Raw genomic sequence first — 14,431 nt, 5'->3', positions numbered from 1 at the left:
ATTAATTAATTGCATTTAATATACAATATAATAATAATATTAAATAAATTTAATAATTTCGATTTGCTTGTTCGAATTTGTTATTTGTTTGCTTTTGCTTATTTATTTATCTCTTATTTAATGCAATAATATATTTATTATTACAATTATTATTTCGATTTGCTTGTTCGAAATTTTATATTTGATCTATAAAAGATCATATTTTTGGCAATTTATATTTTATTTGTATTACTATAATATATTATATTATTATAATAAAAACAAATTTTTTTATTAACGGTAAGGATATTAAACAATAATGATCCTTCCGCAGGTTCACCTACGGAAACCTTGTTACGACTTTTACTTCCTCTAAATAATCAAGTTCGGTCAACTTTTGCGAAACAACCGTAACACACAAGGCGTCACAGTGATCACGTCCGGAGACCTCACTAAATAATTCAATCGGTAGTAGCGACGGGCGGTGTGTACAAAGGGCAGGGACGTAATCAATGCGAGTTAATGACTCACACTTACTGGGAATTCCAAGTTCATGTGAACAGTTTCAGTTCACAATCCCAAGCATGAAAGTGGTTCAGCGGTTTACCCGGACCTCTCGGTCTAGGAAATACACGTTGATACTTTCATTGTAGCGCGCGTGCAGCCCAGGACATCTAAGGGCATCACAGACCTGTTATTGCTCAATCTCATTATTGCTAGACGCAATTTGTCCATTTAAGAAGCTAGTGTCCTTATAATGGGACAAACCAACAGGTACGGCTCCACTTATATAAACACATTCAAACACAATAAACATTTTACTGCCACCATGAATGAAGGCTATATAAGCTTCAACACCATAATCCTGAAGATATCTATTTAATATATTTGAGTCTCGTTCGTTATCGGAATTAACCAGACAAATCACTCCACGAACTAAGAACGGCCATGCACCACCACCCATAGATTCGAGAAAGAGCTATCAATCTGTCTTACACACTTATGTTCGGACCTGGTAAGTTTTCCCGTGTTGAGTCAAATTAAGCCGCAGGCTCCACTCCTGGTGGTGCCCTTCCGTCAATTCCTTTAAGTTTCAGCTTTGCAACCATACTTCCCCCGGAGCCCAAAAGCTTTGGTTTCCCGGGAAGCGACTGAGAGAGCCATAAAAGTAGCTACACCCAATTGCTAGCTGGCATCGTTTATGGTTAGAACTAGGGCGGTATCTGATCGCCTTCGAACCTCTAACTTTCGTTCTTGATTAATGAAAACATCTTTGGCAAATGCTTTCGCTTAAGTTAGTCTTACGACGGTCCAAGAATTTCACCTCTCGCGTCGTAATACTAATGCCCCCAAACTGCTTCTATTAATCATTACCTCTTGATCTGAAAACCAATGAAAGCAGAACAGAGGTCTTATTTCATTATCCCATGCACAGAATATTCAGGCATTTGAAGCCTGCTTTAAGCACTCTAATTTGTTCAAAGTAATTGTACCGGCCCACAATAACACTCGTTTAAGAGCACTAATGCAGGTTTTTAAATAGGAGGAACATATGAAAAAATACAAGTATCTAAGCACATGTAAGAACTCCACCGGTAATACGCTTACATACATAAAGGTATAGTACTAACCACAATTGTAAGTTGTACTACCCGTATGAAGCACAAGTTCAACTACGAACGTTTTAACCGCAACAACTTTAATATACGCTATTGGAGCTGGAATTACCGCGGCTGCTGGCACCAGACTTGCCCTCCAATTGGTCCTTGTTAAAGGATTTAAAGTGTACTCATTCCAATTACAGGGCCTCGGATATGAGTCCTGTATTGTTATTTTTCGTCACTACCTCCCCGAGCTGGGAGTGGGTAATTTACGCGCCTGCTGCCTTCCTTAGATGTGGTAGCCGTTTCTCAGGCTCCCTCTCCGGAATCGAACCCTGATTCCCCGTTACCCGTTGCAACCATGGTAGTCCTAGATACTACCATCAAAAGTTGATAGGGCAGACATTTGAAAGATCTGTCGTCGGTACAAGACCATACGATCTGCATGTTATCTAGAGTTCAACCAATATAACGATCTTGCGATCGCTTGGTTTTAGCCTAATAAAAGCACATGTCCCATAAGGTTCATGTTTTAATTGCATGTATTAGCTCTAGAATTACCACAGTTATCCAAGTAACTGTTAACGATCTAAGGAACCATAACTGATATAATGAGCCTTTTGCGGTTTCACTTTTAATTCGTGTGTACTTAGACATGCATGGCTTAATCTTTGAGACAAGCATATAACTACTGGCAGGATCAACCAGAATAATGTTTTTATTCATATTTCATTCATATTTTTGAATAGAAATTAGCAATATAAATTTTATAGATTGTTTTCTATCGAATACGGCCATTTTTATATAGCATTCGTATACGTTTGTTGTTTTCACAATATATACTTGTTCCGCCACTAATAATAACAAGTTTTTTAATTATTGATGTTAAAAACACAATATTTTTTTTCGTAATACGTAATAATTTTCTTTATATTTGCATATTTCATTCTAAAATATCTTTTTTGTTCGACATACGTCATTATTGTATCCACACATGTACAATTTTTGTTTAACCAATATAAAATATTGAATTAAATCATTTGTATTTTGATGATAAATTTAAAATTTATCTGTATATATTCATATAAGACTCTTTGGTAATATATAATATAAAACCGAGCGCATATATGATATGTACGTTAGAAAAAATAATATATATATATATTATTTTCTTTTAATATAGGGACACCTCTTTTAATTTATCCCCGCAGGGAATTATCACATAACTCAGTATGTGATAATGGCAGACCAATATACATATATATCAAGATTATCAATACAAAATATATATCATTATTAGCCTGCCTCAATTGTAATTATTTATTTGGATTAACGATAAAGTTCGGAAACAATTTGTTATTCTATGTATAATAGAAACCTTGGCCTTTGTTTCAACATTATTATCTTTGGGCTTAAAATATTAACCGTGGAGCCAAGTCTCATATTCATAAATGAATAAAGAAACAAATTTGACGGATTAATATCTTCTCTACCGACAGACAGTATTTTGTCACGTCAATAGTAGATGGCCGGCCCATTGACCATCCTATAGTAGTTTTTGGACCCAATATCTTTAATTCGGGTATTTTCAATTGTCTTTGCCAATCAACCGTTTGGTACTCTCTCATATAATAAGAGAATACACATATAATTCCATTATATGGATATATCTTCATTATTTTATTTGCTACATCACCCTATAATAGTTTTTGAACCCGTCAACTTCAATTCGGGTATTTTCAATTGTCTTTGCCAACCATTTATATGGTATTCTCTATTATAATAAGAGAATACTAGTGTATATCCATTATATGGATATATCATCTTCATATTATTTGCTACACCACCCTATAGTAGTTTTTGAACCCATCATCTGCAATTCGGGTATTTTCAATTGTCTTTGCCAACCAACTATACGGTATTCTCTCTTATAATAAGAGAATACAAGTATATTTTCATTATATGGATATAATGCCATTTATTTTTCAATATCCATATAATTCATTTAGTTTTGTATGTACAAAACAAGTTTTCTTTATAGTATTGACAAAATCATATGTTTACGCATAACATAAGTTTTGACCAATACGAGGAGGGGCCCGCCAACGACCACCTCCCTATAGTAGTTTTTTACCCCACGCACTACTGCGTGCCTGTTTACAGTACTAGTGCCAGCTATCACTAGGTTTATATATCATGTTTCAGTGATATATGGGTAAATTCTACCATTTATTCTTATGTATATGGCATTTCTATGCCATATTTATACAATCCATTCATATCTTAATGTATATTTATTATATTATACATTATTATGCCTTATAGGTATTATACCTATAAGCCATATCCATACGATTCATTCACTAGTGCCGCCCCTCACTAGGTTTATAATTGTTATATCATTGATATACAATTTATTTCTATATATATGGCATTTATATGCCATATCCATACAATGCATTCACATTTCAATGTATATTTACTTGTTATACATTATTATGCCTTATAGGTATTATACCTATAAGCCATATCCATACGATTCACTTATATAAATATATGTATATTTTTCTATACATAATTTTTTTTTATTTTTGTATGGATTTCTATGCATATCCATAGTTTATATGGATATGCTTGGCGTTCTATATAGTATTGACAAATTCATATGCATAACATAAGTTTTGACCAATACGAGGAGGGGCCCGCCAACGACCACCTCCCTATAGTAGTTTTTTACCCCACGCACTATTGCGTGCCTGTTTACAGTACTAGTGCCAGCTATCACTAGGTTTATATATCGTGTTTCAGTGATATATGGGTAAATTCTACCATTTATTCTTATGTATATGGCATTTCTATGCCATATTTATACAATCCATTCATATCTTAATGTATATTTATTATATTATACATTATTATGCCTTATAGGTATTATACCTATAAGCCATATCCATACGATTCATTCACTAGTGCCGCCCCTCACTAGGTTTATAATTGTTATATCATTGATATACAATTTATTTCTATATATATGGCATTTATATGCCATATCCATACAATGCATTCACATTTCAATGTATATTTACTTGTTATACATTATTATGCCTTATAGGTATTATACCTATAAGCCATATCCATACGATTCACTTATATAAATATATGTATATTTTTTTCTATACATAATTTTTTTTTACTTTTGTATGGATTTCTATGCATATCCATAGTTTATATGGATATGCTTGGCGTTCTATATAGTATTGACAAATTCATATGCATAACATAAGTTTTGACCAATACGAGGAGGGGCCCGCCAACGACCACCTCCCTATAGTAGTTTTTTACCCCACGCACTATTGCGTGCCTGTTTACAGTACTAGTGCCAGCTATCACTAGGTTTATATATCGTGTTTCAGTGATATATGGGTAAATTCTACCATTTATTCTTATGTATATGGCATTTCTATGCCATATTTATACAATCCATTCATATCTTAATGTATATTTATTATATTATACATTATTATGCCTTATAGGTATTATACCTATAAGCCATATCCATACGATTCATTCACTAGTGCCGCCCCTCACTAGGTTTATAATTGTTATATCATTGATATACAATTTATTTCTATATATATGGCATTTATATGCCATATCCATACAATGCATTCACATTTCAATGTATATTTACTTGTTATACATTATTATGCCTTATAGGTATTATACCTATAAGCCATATCCATACGATTCACTTATATAAATATATGTATATTTTTCTATACATAATTTTTTTTTACTTTTGTATGGTTTTCTATGCATATCCATAGTTTATATGGATATGCTTGGCGTTCTATATAGTATTGACAAATTCATATGCATAACATAAGTTTTGACCAATACGAGGAGGGGCCCGCCAACGACCACCTCCCTATAGTAGTTTTTTACCCCACGCACTATTGCGTGCCTGTTTACAGTACTAGTGCCAGCTATCACTAGGTTTATATATCGTGTTTCAGTGATATATGGGTAAATTCTACCATTTATTCTTATGTATATGGCATTTCTATGCCATATTTATACAATCCATTCATATCTTAATGTATATTTATTATATTATACATTATTATGCCTTATAGGTATTATACCTATAAGCCATATCCATACGATTCATTCACTAGTGCCGCCCCTCACTAGGTTTATAATTGTTATATCATTGATATACAATTTATTTCTATATATATGGCATTTATATGCCATATCCATACAATGCATTCACATTTCAATGTATATTTACTTGTTATACATTATTATGCCTTATAGGTATTATACCTATAAGCCATATCCATACGATTCACTTATATAAATATATGTATATTTTTCTATACATAATTTTTTTTTACTTTTGTATGGTTTTCTATGCATATCCATAGTTTATATGGATATGCTTGGCGTTCTATATAGTATTGACAAATTCATATGCATAACATAAGTTTTGACCAATACGAGGAGGGGCCCGCCAACGACCACCTCCCTATAGTAGTTTTTTACCCCACGCACTATTGCGTGCCTGTTTACAGTACTAGTGCCAGCTATCACTAGGTTTATATATCGTGTTTCAGTGATATATGGGTAAATTCTACCATTTATTCTTATGTATATGGCATTTCTATGCCATATTTATACAATCCATTCATATCTTAATGTATATTTATTATATTATACATTATTATGCCTTATAGGTATTATACCTATAAGCCATATCCATACGATTCATTCACTAGTGCCGCCCCTCACTAGGTTTATAATTGTTATATCATTGATATACAATTTATTTCTATATATATGGCATTTATATGCCATATCCATACAATGCATTCACATTTCAATGTATATTTACTTGTTATACATTATTATGCCTTATAGGTATTATACCTATAAGCCATATCCATACGATTCACTTATATAAATATATGTATATTTTTCTATACATAATTTTTTTTTACTTTTGTATGGATTTCTATGCATATCCATAGTTTATATGGATATGCTTGGCGTTCTATATAGTATTGACAAATTCATATGCATAACATAAGTTTTGACCAATACGAGGAGGGGCCCGCCAACGACCACCTCCCTATAGTAGTTTTTTACCCCACGCACTATTGCGTGCCTGTTTACAGTACTAGTGCCAGCTATCACTAGGTTTATATATCGTGTTTCAGTGATATATGGGTAAATTCTACCATTTATTCTTATGTATATGGCATTTCTATGCCATATTTATACAATCCATTCATATCTTAATGTATATTTATTATATTATACATTATTATGCCTTATAGGTATTATACCTATAAGCCATATCCATACGATTCATTCACTAGTGCCGCCCCTCACTAGGTTTATAATTGTTATATCATTGATATACAATTTATTTCTATATATATGGCATTTATATGCCATATCCATACAATGCATTCACATTTCAATGTATATTTACTTGTTATACATTATTATGCCTTATAGGTATTATACCTATAAGCCATATCCATACGATTCACTTATATAAATATATGTATATTTTTCTATACATAATTTTTTTTTACTTTTGTATGGTTTTCTATGCATATCCATAGTTTATATGGATATGCTTGGCGTTCTATATAGTATTGACAAATTCATATGCATAACATAAGTTTTGACCAATACGAGGAGGGGCCCGCCAACGACCACCTCCCTATAGTAGTTTTTTACCCCACGCACTATTGCGTGCCTGTTTACAGTACTAGTGCCAGCTATCACTAGGTTTATATATCGTGTTTCAGTGATATATGGGTAAATTCTACCATTTATTCTTATGTATATGGCATTTCTATGCCATATTTATACAATCCATTCATATCTTAATGTATATTTATTATATTATACATTATTATGCCTTATAGGTATTATACCTATAAGCCATATCCATACGATTCATTCACTAGTGCCGCCCCTCACTAGGTTTATAATTGTTATATCATTGATATACAATTTATTTCTATATATATGGCATTTATATGCCATATCCATACAATGCATTCACATTTCAATGTATATTTACTTGTTATACATTATTATGCCTTATAGGTATTATACCTATAAGCCATATCCATACGATTCACTTATATAAATATATGTATATTTTTCTATACATAATTTTTTTTTACTTTTGTATGGTTTTCTATGCATATCCATAGTTTATATGGATATGCTTGGCGTTCTATATAGTATTGACAAATTCATATGCATAACATAAGTTTTGACCAATACGAGGAGGGGCCCGCCAACGACCACCTCCCTATAGTAGTTTTTTACCCCACGCACTATTGCGTGCCTGTTTACAGTACTAGTGCCAGCTATCACTAGGTTTATATATCGTGTTTCAGTGATATATGGGTAAATTCTACCATTTATTCTTATGTATATGGCATTTCTATGCCATATTTATACAATCCATTCATATCTTAATGTATATTTATTATATTATACATTATTATGCCTTATAGGTATTATACCTATAAGCCATATCCATACGATTCATTCACTAGTGCCGCCCCTCACTAGGTTTATAATTGTTATATCATTGATATACAATTTATTTCTATATATATGGCATTTATATGCCATATCCATACAATGCATTCACATTTCAATGTATATTTACTTGTTATACATTATTATGCCTTATAGGTATTATACCTATAAGCCATATCCATACGATTCACTTATATAAATATATGTATATTTTTCTATACATAATTTTTTTTTACTTTTGTATGGATTTCTATGCATATCCATAGTTTATATGGATATGCTTGGCGTTCTATATAGTATTGACAAATTCATATGCATAACATAAGTTTTGACCAATACGAGGAGGGGCCCGCCAACGACCACCTCCCTATAGTAGTTTTTTACCCCACGCACTATTGCGTGCCTGTTTACAGTACTAGTGCCAGCTATCACTAGGTTTATATATCGTGTTTCAGTGATATATGGGTAAATTCTACCATTTATTCTTATGTATATGGCATTTCTATGCCATATTTATACAATCCATTCATATCTTAATGTATATTTATTATATTATACATTATTATGCCTTATAGGTATTATACCTATAAGCCATATCCATACGATTCATTCACTAGTGCCGCCCCTCACTAGGTTTATAATTGTTATATCATTGATATACAATTTATTTCTATATATATGGCATTTATATGCCATATCCATACAATGCATTCACATTTCAATGTATATTTACTTGTTATACATTATTATGCCTTATAGGTATTATACCTATAAGCCATATCCATACGATTCACTTATATAAATATATGTATATTTTTCTATACATAATTTTTTTTTACTTTTGTATGGATTTCTATGCATATCCATAGTTTATATGGATATGCTTGGCGTTCTATATAGTATTGACAAATTCATATGCATAACATAAGTTTTGACCAATACGAGGAGGGGCCCGCCAACGACCACCTCCCTATAGTAGTTTTTTACCCCACGCACTATTGCGTGCATGTTTACAGTACTAGTGCCAGCTATCATTAGGTTTATATATCGTGTTTCAGTGATATATGGGTAAATTCTACCATTTATTCTTATGTATGTATATGGCATTTCTATGCCATATTTATATAATTCATTCATATCTTAATTTATATTTATTATATTATACATTATTATGCCTTATAGGTATTATACCTATAAGCCATATCCATACGATTCATATACTAGTGCAGCCCCTCACTAGGTTTATATATCTCATTTTAATTATATATTGGTAAATTCTATTATTTATTCTTGTGTATATGGCACTTATATGCCGCCATATCTATAAAAATGCATTTATATTTCAATGTATATTTTCTATATTATACATTATTATGCCTTAAAAAGTTATTATACCTACCATAAGGCGATATCCATACGATTCATTTATATAAAAGATATATGTATAATTTTCTATACATAATTTTTTTTTATGAATATATGGGTTTCCTAAGCATATCCATATAATACATTTAGTTTTATATGGATTAGATTGGTCTTCTTTATTGTATTGCCAAACTCATATTGATAAAATAAGTTTTGAACAATAAGAGGATCAGCCGCCAACCAACCAACCACTGCTACCATTGGAGGAACATATACTTACTTTTTATATGTCCTCTTACTTGAATGGTCCTCTCTTTACTTGAAAATTTCATTACCATAGGAATCTATTTATACATGGAATATGATTTCCACTACTTTTTCGCGTCACTAATAATTAATATGACGATACAGACTTGCTACCATAACATAAGTCTTGAACAATAATAGGAGCAGCCGCCAACCAACCACCAACCAACCAACCACTGCTACCATTGATAGTAATTTTATATGTCCTCTTTAGTTGAATTTCAATACCATAGGAATATTTATACATGGAATATGTTTTGCCACTACTTTTTCGCGTCACTAATAATATGACGATACAGTCTTGCTACCATAACATAAGTTTTGAACAATAAGAGGAGCAGACACACCAACCAACCAACCGCGCTGCTACCATTATATATACTTATATTTATATAAGTCCTCTTTACTTGAATGGCCTCTTTACTTGAATTTCAATACCATAGGAATATTTATTTATACATGGAATATGTTTTGCCACTACTTTTTCGCGTCACTAATAATATGACGATATAGACTTGCTACCATAACATAAGTTTTGAACAATAAGAGGAGCAGACACCAACCAACCAACCGCTGCTACCATTGAATGAACCATATATACAAACTTTTATATATGTCCTCTTTACTTGAATTTTAATACCATAGGAATATTTATACATGGAATATGTTTGCCACTTTATCATCGCGTCACTAATAAGATGACGATACATTTTGTTTGTTCAATATTTACTTATATATTGATGTTTCCAATTTAGGTCTTTTATATTTCTTCTTCCCTACCTTACACACCACAAACAAAGTGGCGTGCGATGCTGCAAGCAAGCATAATGATTATGCCCGCTTGCAACATCTTTATTATCGAATCATCAAGCAAAGGATAAGCTTCAGTGGATCGCAGTATGGCAGCTGCTCAACCACTTACAACACCTTGCCTGTTACAAAAGTCGTTTACAATTGATTCTAGGCTTTGTCATTGTATTAAATAATGCTTTTATATGTAACTAGCGCGGCATCAGGTGATCAAAGATCCTCCCAATTTACTATGTTACAAATTACATTGGCATCACATCCATTGTCGTTTATAAAGTAAATTATAAACTTTAAATGGTTTAGAAGCCATACAATGCAAATTGCCCCTTATTTATCATTGCAGTCCAGCACGGATACGACCTTAGAGGCGTTCAGGCATAATCCAACGGACGTAGCGTCATACCACTGTTCGCTCGAACAAGTATTGTGCCATTGGTCCGTACCTGCGGTTCCTCTCGTACTACGCAGGAATGCTGTCGCAACAACGTTTTGTCATTAGTAGGGTAAAACTAACCTGTCTCACGACGGTCTAAACCCAGCTCACGTTCCCTTGCATGGGTGAACAATCCAACGCTTGGTGAATTTTGCTTCACAATGATAGGAAGAGCCGACATCGAAGGATCAAAAAGCGACGTCGCTATGAACGCTTGGCCGCCACAAGCCAGTTATCCCTATGGTAACTTTTCTGACACCTCTTGTTAAAAACTCTTTAAACCAAAAGGATCGATAGGCCGAGCTTTTGCTGTCCCTGTGTGTACTGAACACCGAGATCAAGTCAGCATTTGCCCTTTTGCTCTATGTGTGGTTTCTGTCCGCACTGAGCTGGCCTTGGGACACCTCCGTTATTATTTGAGAGATGTACCGCCCCAGTCAAACTCCCTACCTGGCAATGTCCTTGAATTGGATCATACCTGAGTAATTGGAGTTATACCAAATTTTCAAATCAAAAATACATAAATGCACCGTTTTATTAAAGAATTTGTTTGCGATTATATAACAAACTCGTGATACTTTGATCAAGAAGCTTGCATCAAAACCCAATACCATAAGATATAATAAATATATCCGTATAATGGCTAGGAAATGATACACGTTCCATTTAATCAAGTAAGTAAGGAAACAATAAGAGTAGTGGTATTTCATTGGCGATACCAAACCGAAGTCTAATATCTCCCACTTATTCTACACCTCTTATGTCTCCTTACACTGCCAGATTAGAGTCAAGCTCAAAAGGGTCTTCTTTCCCCGCTAATTATTCCAAGCCCGTTCCCTTGGCTGTGGTTTCGCTAGATAGTAGATAGGGACAGTAGGAATCTCGTTAATCCATTCATGCGCGTCACTAATTAGATGACGAGGCATTTGGCTACCTTAAGAGAGTCATAGTTACTCCCGCCGTTGACCCGCGCTTACTTGAATTTCTTCACTTTGACATTCAGAGCACTGGGCAGAAATCACATTGTGTCAACACCCGCTAGGGCCATCACAATGCTTTGTTTTAATTAGACAGTCGGATTCCCCAAGTCCGTGCCAGTTCTGAATTGATTGTTAATTGATAATCGTTATAATTAATAAGAACTAATTGGTTTAACCCAATTAGTATTCTTAAAAATTTTAGCAAGAAAGTTCCACAATTGGCTACGTAACTAAACTATCCGGGGAACAAGTGACCAACATAAATGCCAGACACTCTATTTACCCAGAACGAGCACATAAACCATGTTATTGTTTCCCAATCAAGCCCGACTATCTCAATCTTCAGAGCCAATCCTTATCCCGAAGTTACGGATCTAATTTGCCGACTTCCCTTACCTACATTATTCTATCGACTAGAGACTCTTCACCTTGGAGACCAGCTGCGGATATTGGTACGGCCTGTTGAGAAGTTTGCGTGTCCCCACCATAAATTTTCAAGGTCCGAGGAGAAAATATCGACACAACAGTATATGTCATGCTCTTCTAGCCCATCTACCATATCTCTCTGCGAAAGACTTCCATGGTAGTACGGCTATAAAACAGAAAAGAAAACTCTTCCGATATCTCTCGACGGCTTCTTTATGGTCGTTCCTGTTGCCAGGATGAGCACGAGGCCCATATTTAATAACAAACGGATACTCAACAGGTTACGGAATTGGAACCGTATTCCCTTTCGTTCAAAATTATTCAAGTATATTAATTAGCTTGATTTATATAATATAATTATATTTGTATGGCATTTGTGTTTTACTTGAAAATTTTCGGCTTTCGCCTTGAACTTAGGACCGACTAACTCGTGATCAACCACTGTTCACACGAAACCCTTCTCCACTTCAGTCCTCCAAGGTCTCATTCGATTATTTGCTACTACCACCAAGATCTGTACCAATGGCAGCTCCATGCAGGCTTACGCCAAACACTTCTACGCATACCATTGTACCTTCCTACTCACTAAAGTTTCAAAATTTATATCACAAGTAATATAAATCATCTACTTTAGCGGTAATGTATAGGTATACAACTTAAGCGCCATCCATTTTAAGGGCTAGTTGCTTCGGCAGGTGAGTTGTTACACACTCCTTAGCGGATTTCGACTTCCATGATCACCGTCCTGCTGTTTTAAGCAACCAACGCCTTTCATGGTATCTGCATGAGTTGTTAATTTGGGCACCGTAACATTACGTTTGGTTCATCCCACAGCGCCAGTTCTGCTTACCAAAAGTGGCCCACTGGGCACATTATATCATAACCTTGAACTTCATATCAAGAAAGTTAAGGTTCTTACCCATTTAAAGTTTGAGAATAGGTTAAGATCGTTTCGACCCTAAGGCCTCTAATCATTCGCTTTACCAGATAAGATTATTTTATATAACATTAAAATGCACCAGCTATCCTGAGGGAAACTTCGGAAGGAACCAGCTACTAGATGGTTCGATTGGTCTTTCGCCCCTATACTCAATTCTGACAATCGATTTGCACGTCAGAACTGTTTCGGTCTTCCATCAGGGTTTCCCCTGACTTCAACCTGATCAAGTATAGTTCACCATCTTTCGGGTCACAGCATATATGCTCAAGGTACGTTCCAGTTAGAGGCATAAATAATATAAATATCATTATACATAACTATATAGAACGCCCCGGGATTGTGTTAATTAGCTATAAATAGTTAAAAAACTAATCCCATTATTAGTCAAGTTAATTACGCTATTAGGTTTATATCCCAATAACTTGCACATATGTTAGACTCCTTGGTCCGTGTTTCAAGACGGGTCCCGAAGGTATCCTGAATCTTTCGCATTGTTAATCATACAAGTGCATATAATAAACACAAAAATCAATGATAATTATGCCATTATATAATTCCGAAAAATTAACGCACTGTATTCATATAAATCTATCAGCACTTTATCAAATTAATAACATTTATTCTGTGTTAAAATGCAAGCAAATTAATTTGAATAAACTATAAGTTATATTTTATGATAAATTTTGTATGCTAATAGATTACAATGTCCTTATATGGAAAAAATGCACACTATTATCATAATATTGTTTAAATATTACAATTTTAATGATGAATTTTCCATAACGGATATTCAGGTTCATCGGGCTTAACCTCTAAGCAGTTTCACGTACTGTTTAACTCTCTATTCAGAGTTCTTTTCAACTTTCCCTCACGGTACTTGTTTACTATCGGTCTCATGGTTATATTTAGTTTTAGATGGAGTTTACCACCCACTTAGTGCTGCACTATCAAGCAACACGACTCTTTGGAAACATCATCTAGTAATCATTAACGTTATACGGGCCTGGCACCCTCT

At 33.8% G+C, this 14,431-nt stretch overlaps 2 non-coding genes across 2 annotated transcripts in view; both read right to left on the bottom strand.

The window, feature by feature from the left end:
• Positions 1–296: 296 nt before the first annotated feature.
• On the bottom strand, positions 297–2,291 carry LOC119561933. Its single transcript, XR_005221541.1, has one exon. It is a non-coding gene; the product is annotated as a small subunit ribosomal RNA (ribosomal RNA).
• Positions 2,292–10,685: 8,394 nt separating this feature from the next.
• The window catches only part of LOC119561950, a 3,971-nt gene continuing 225 nt past the window's right edge, over positions 10,686–14,431 (bottom strand). Inside the window, exon 1 of the ribosomal RNA XR_005221557.1 lies at positions 10,686–14,431. This exon is cut by the window's right edge and continues 225 nt beyond it. This is a non-coding gene — a ribosomal RNA (large subunit ribosomal RNA).

Source organism: Drosophila subpulchrella, unplaced genomic scaffold (genome assembly GCF_014743375.2).
Source record: "Drosophila subpulchrella strain 33 F10 #4 breed RU33 unplaced genomic scaffold, RU_Dsub_v1.1 Primary Assembly Seq387, whole genome shotgun sequence".
NCBI lineage: Eukaryota > Metazoa > Arthropoda > Insecta > Diptera > Drosophilidae > Drosophila > Drosophila subpulchrella.
This window is presented reverse-complemented; position numbering and strand designations above follow the sequence as displayed.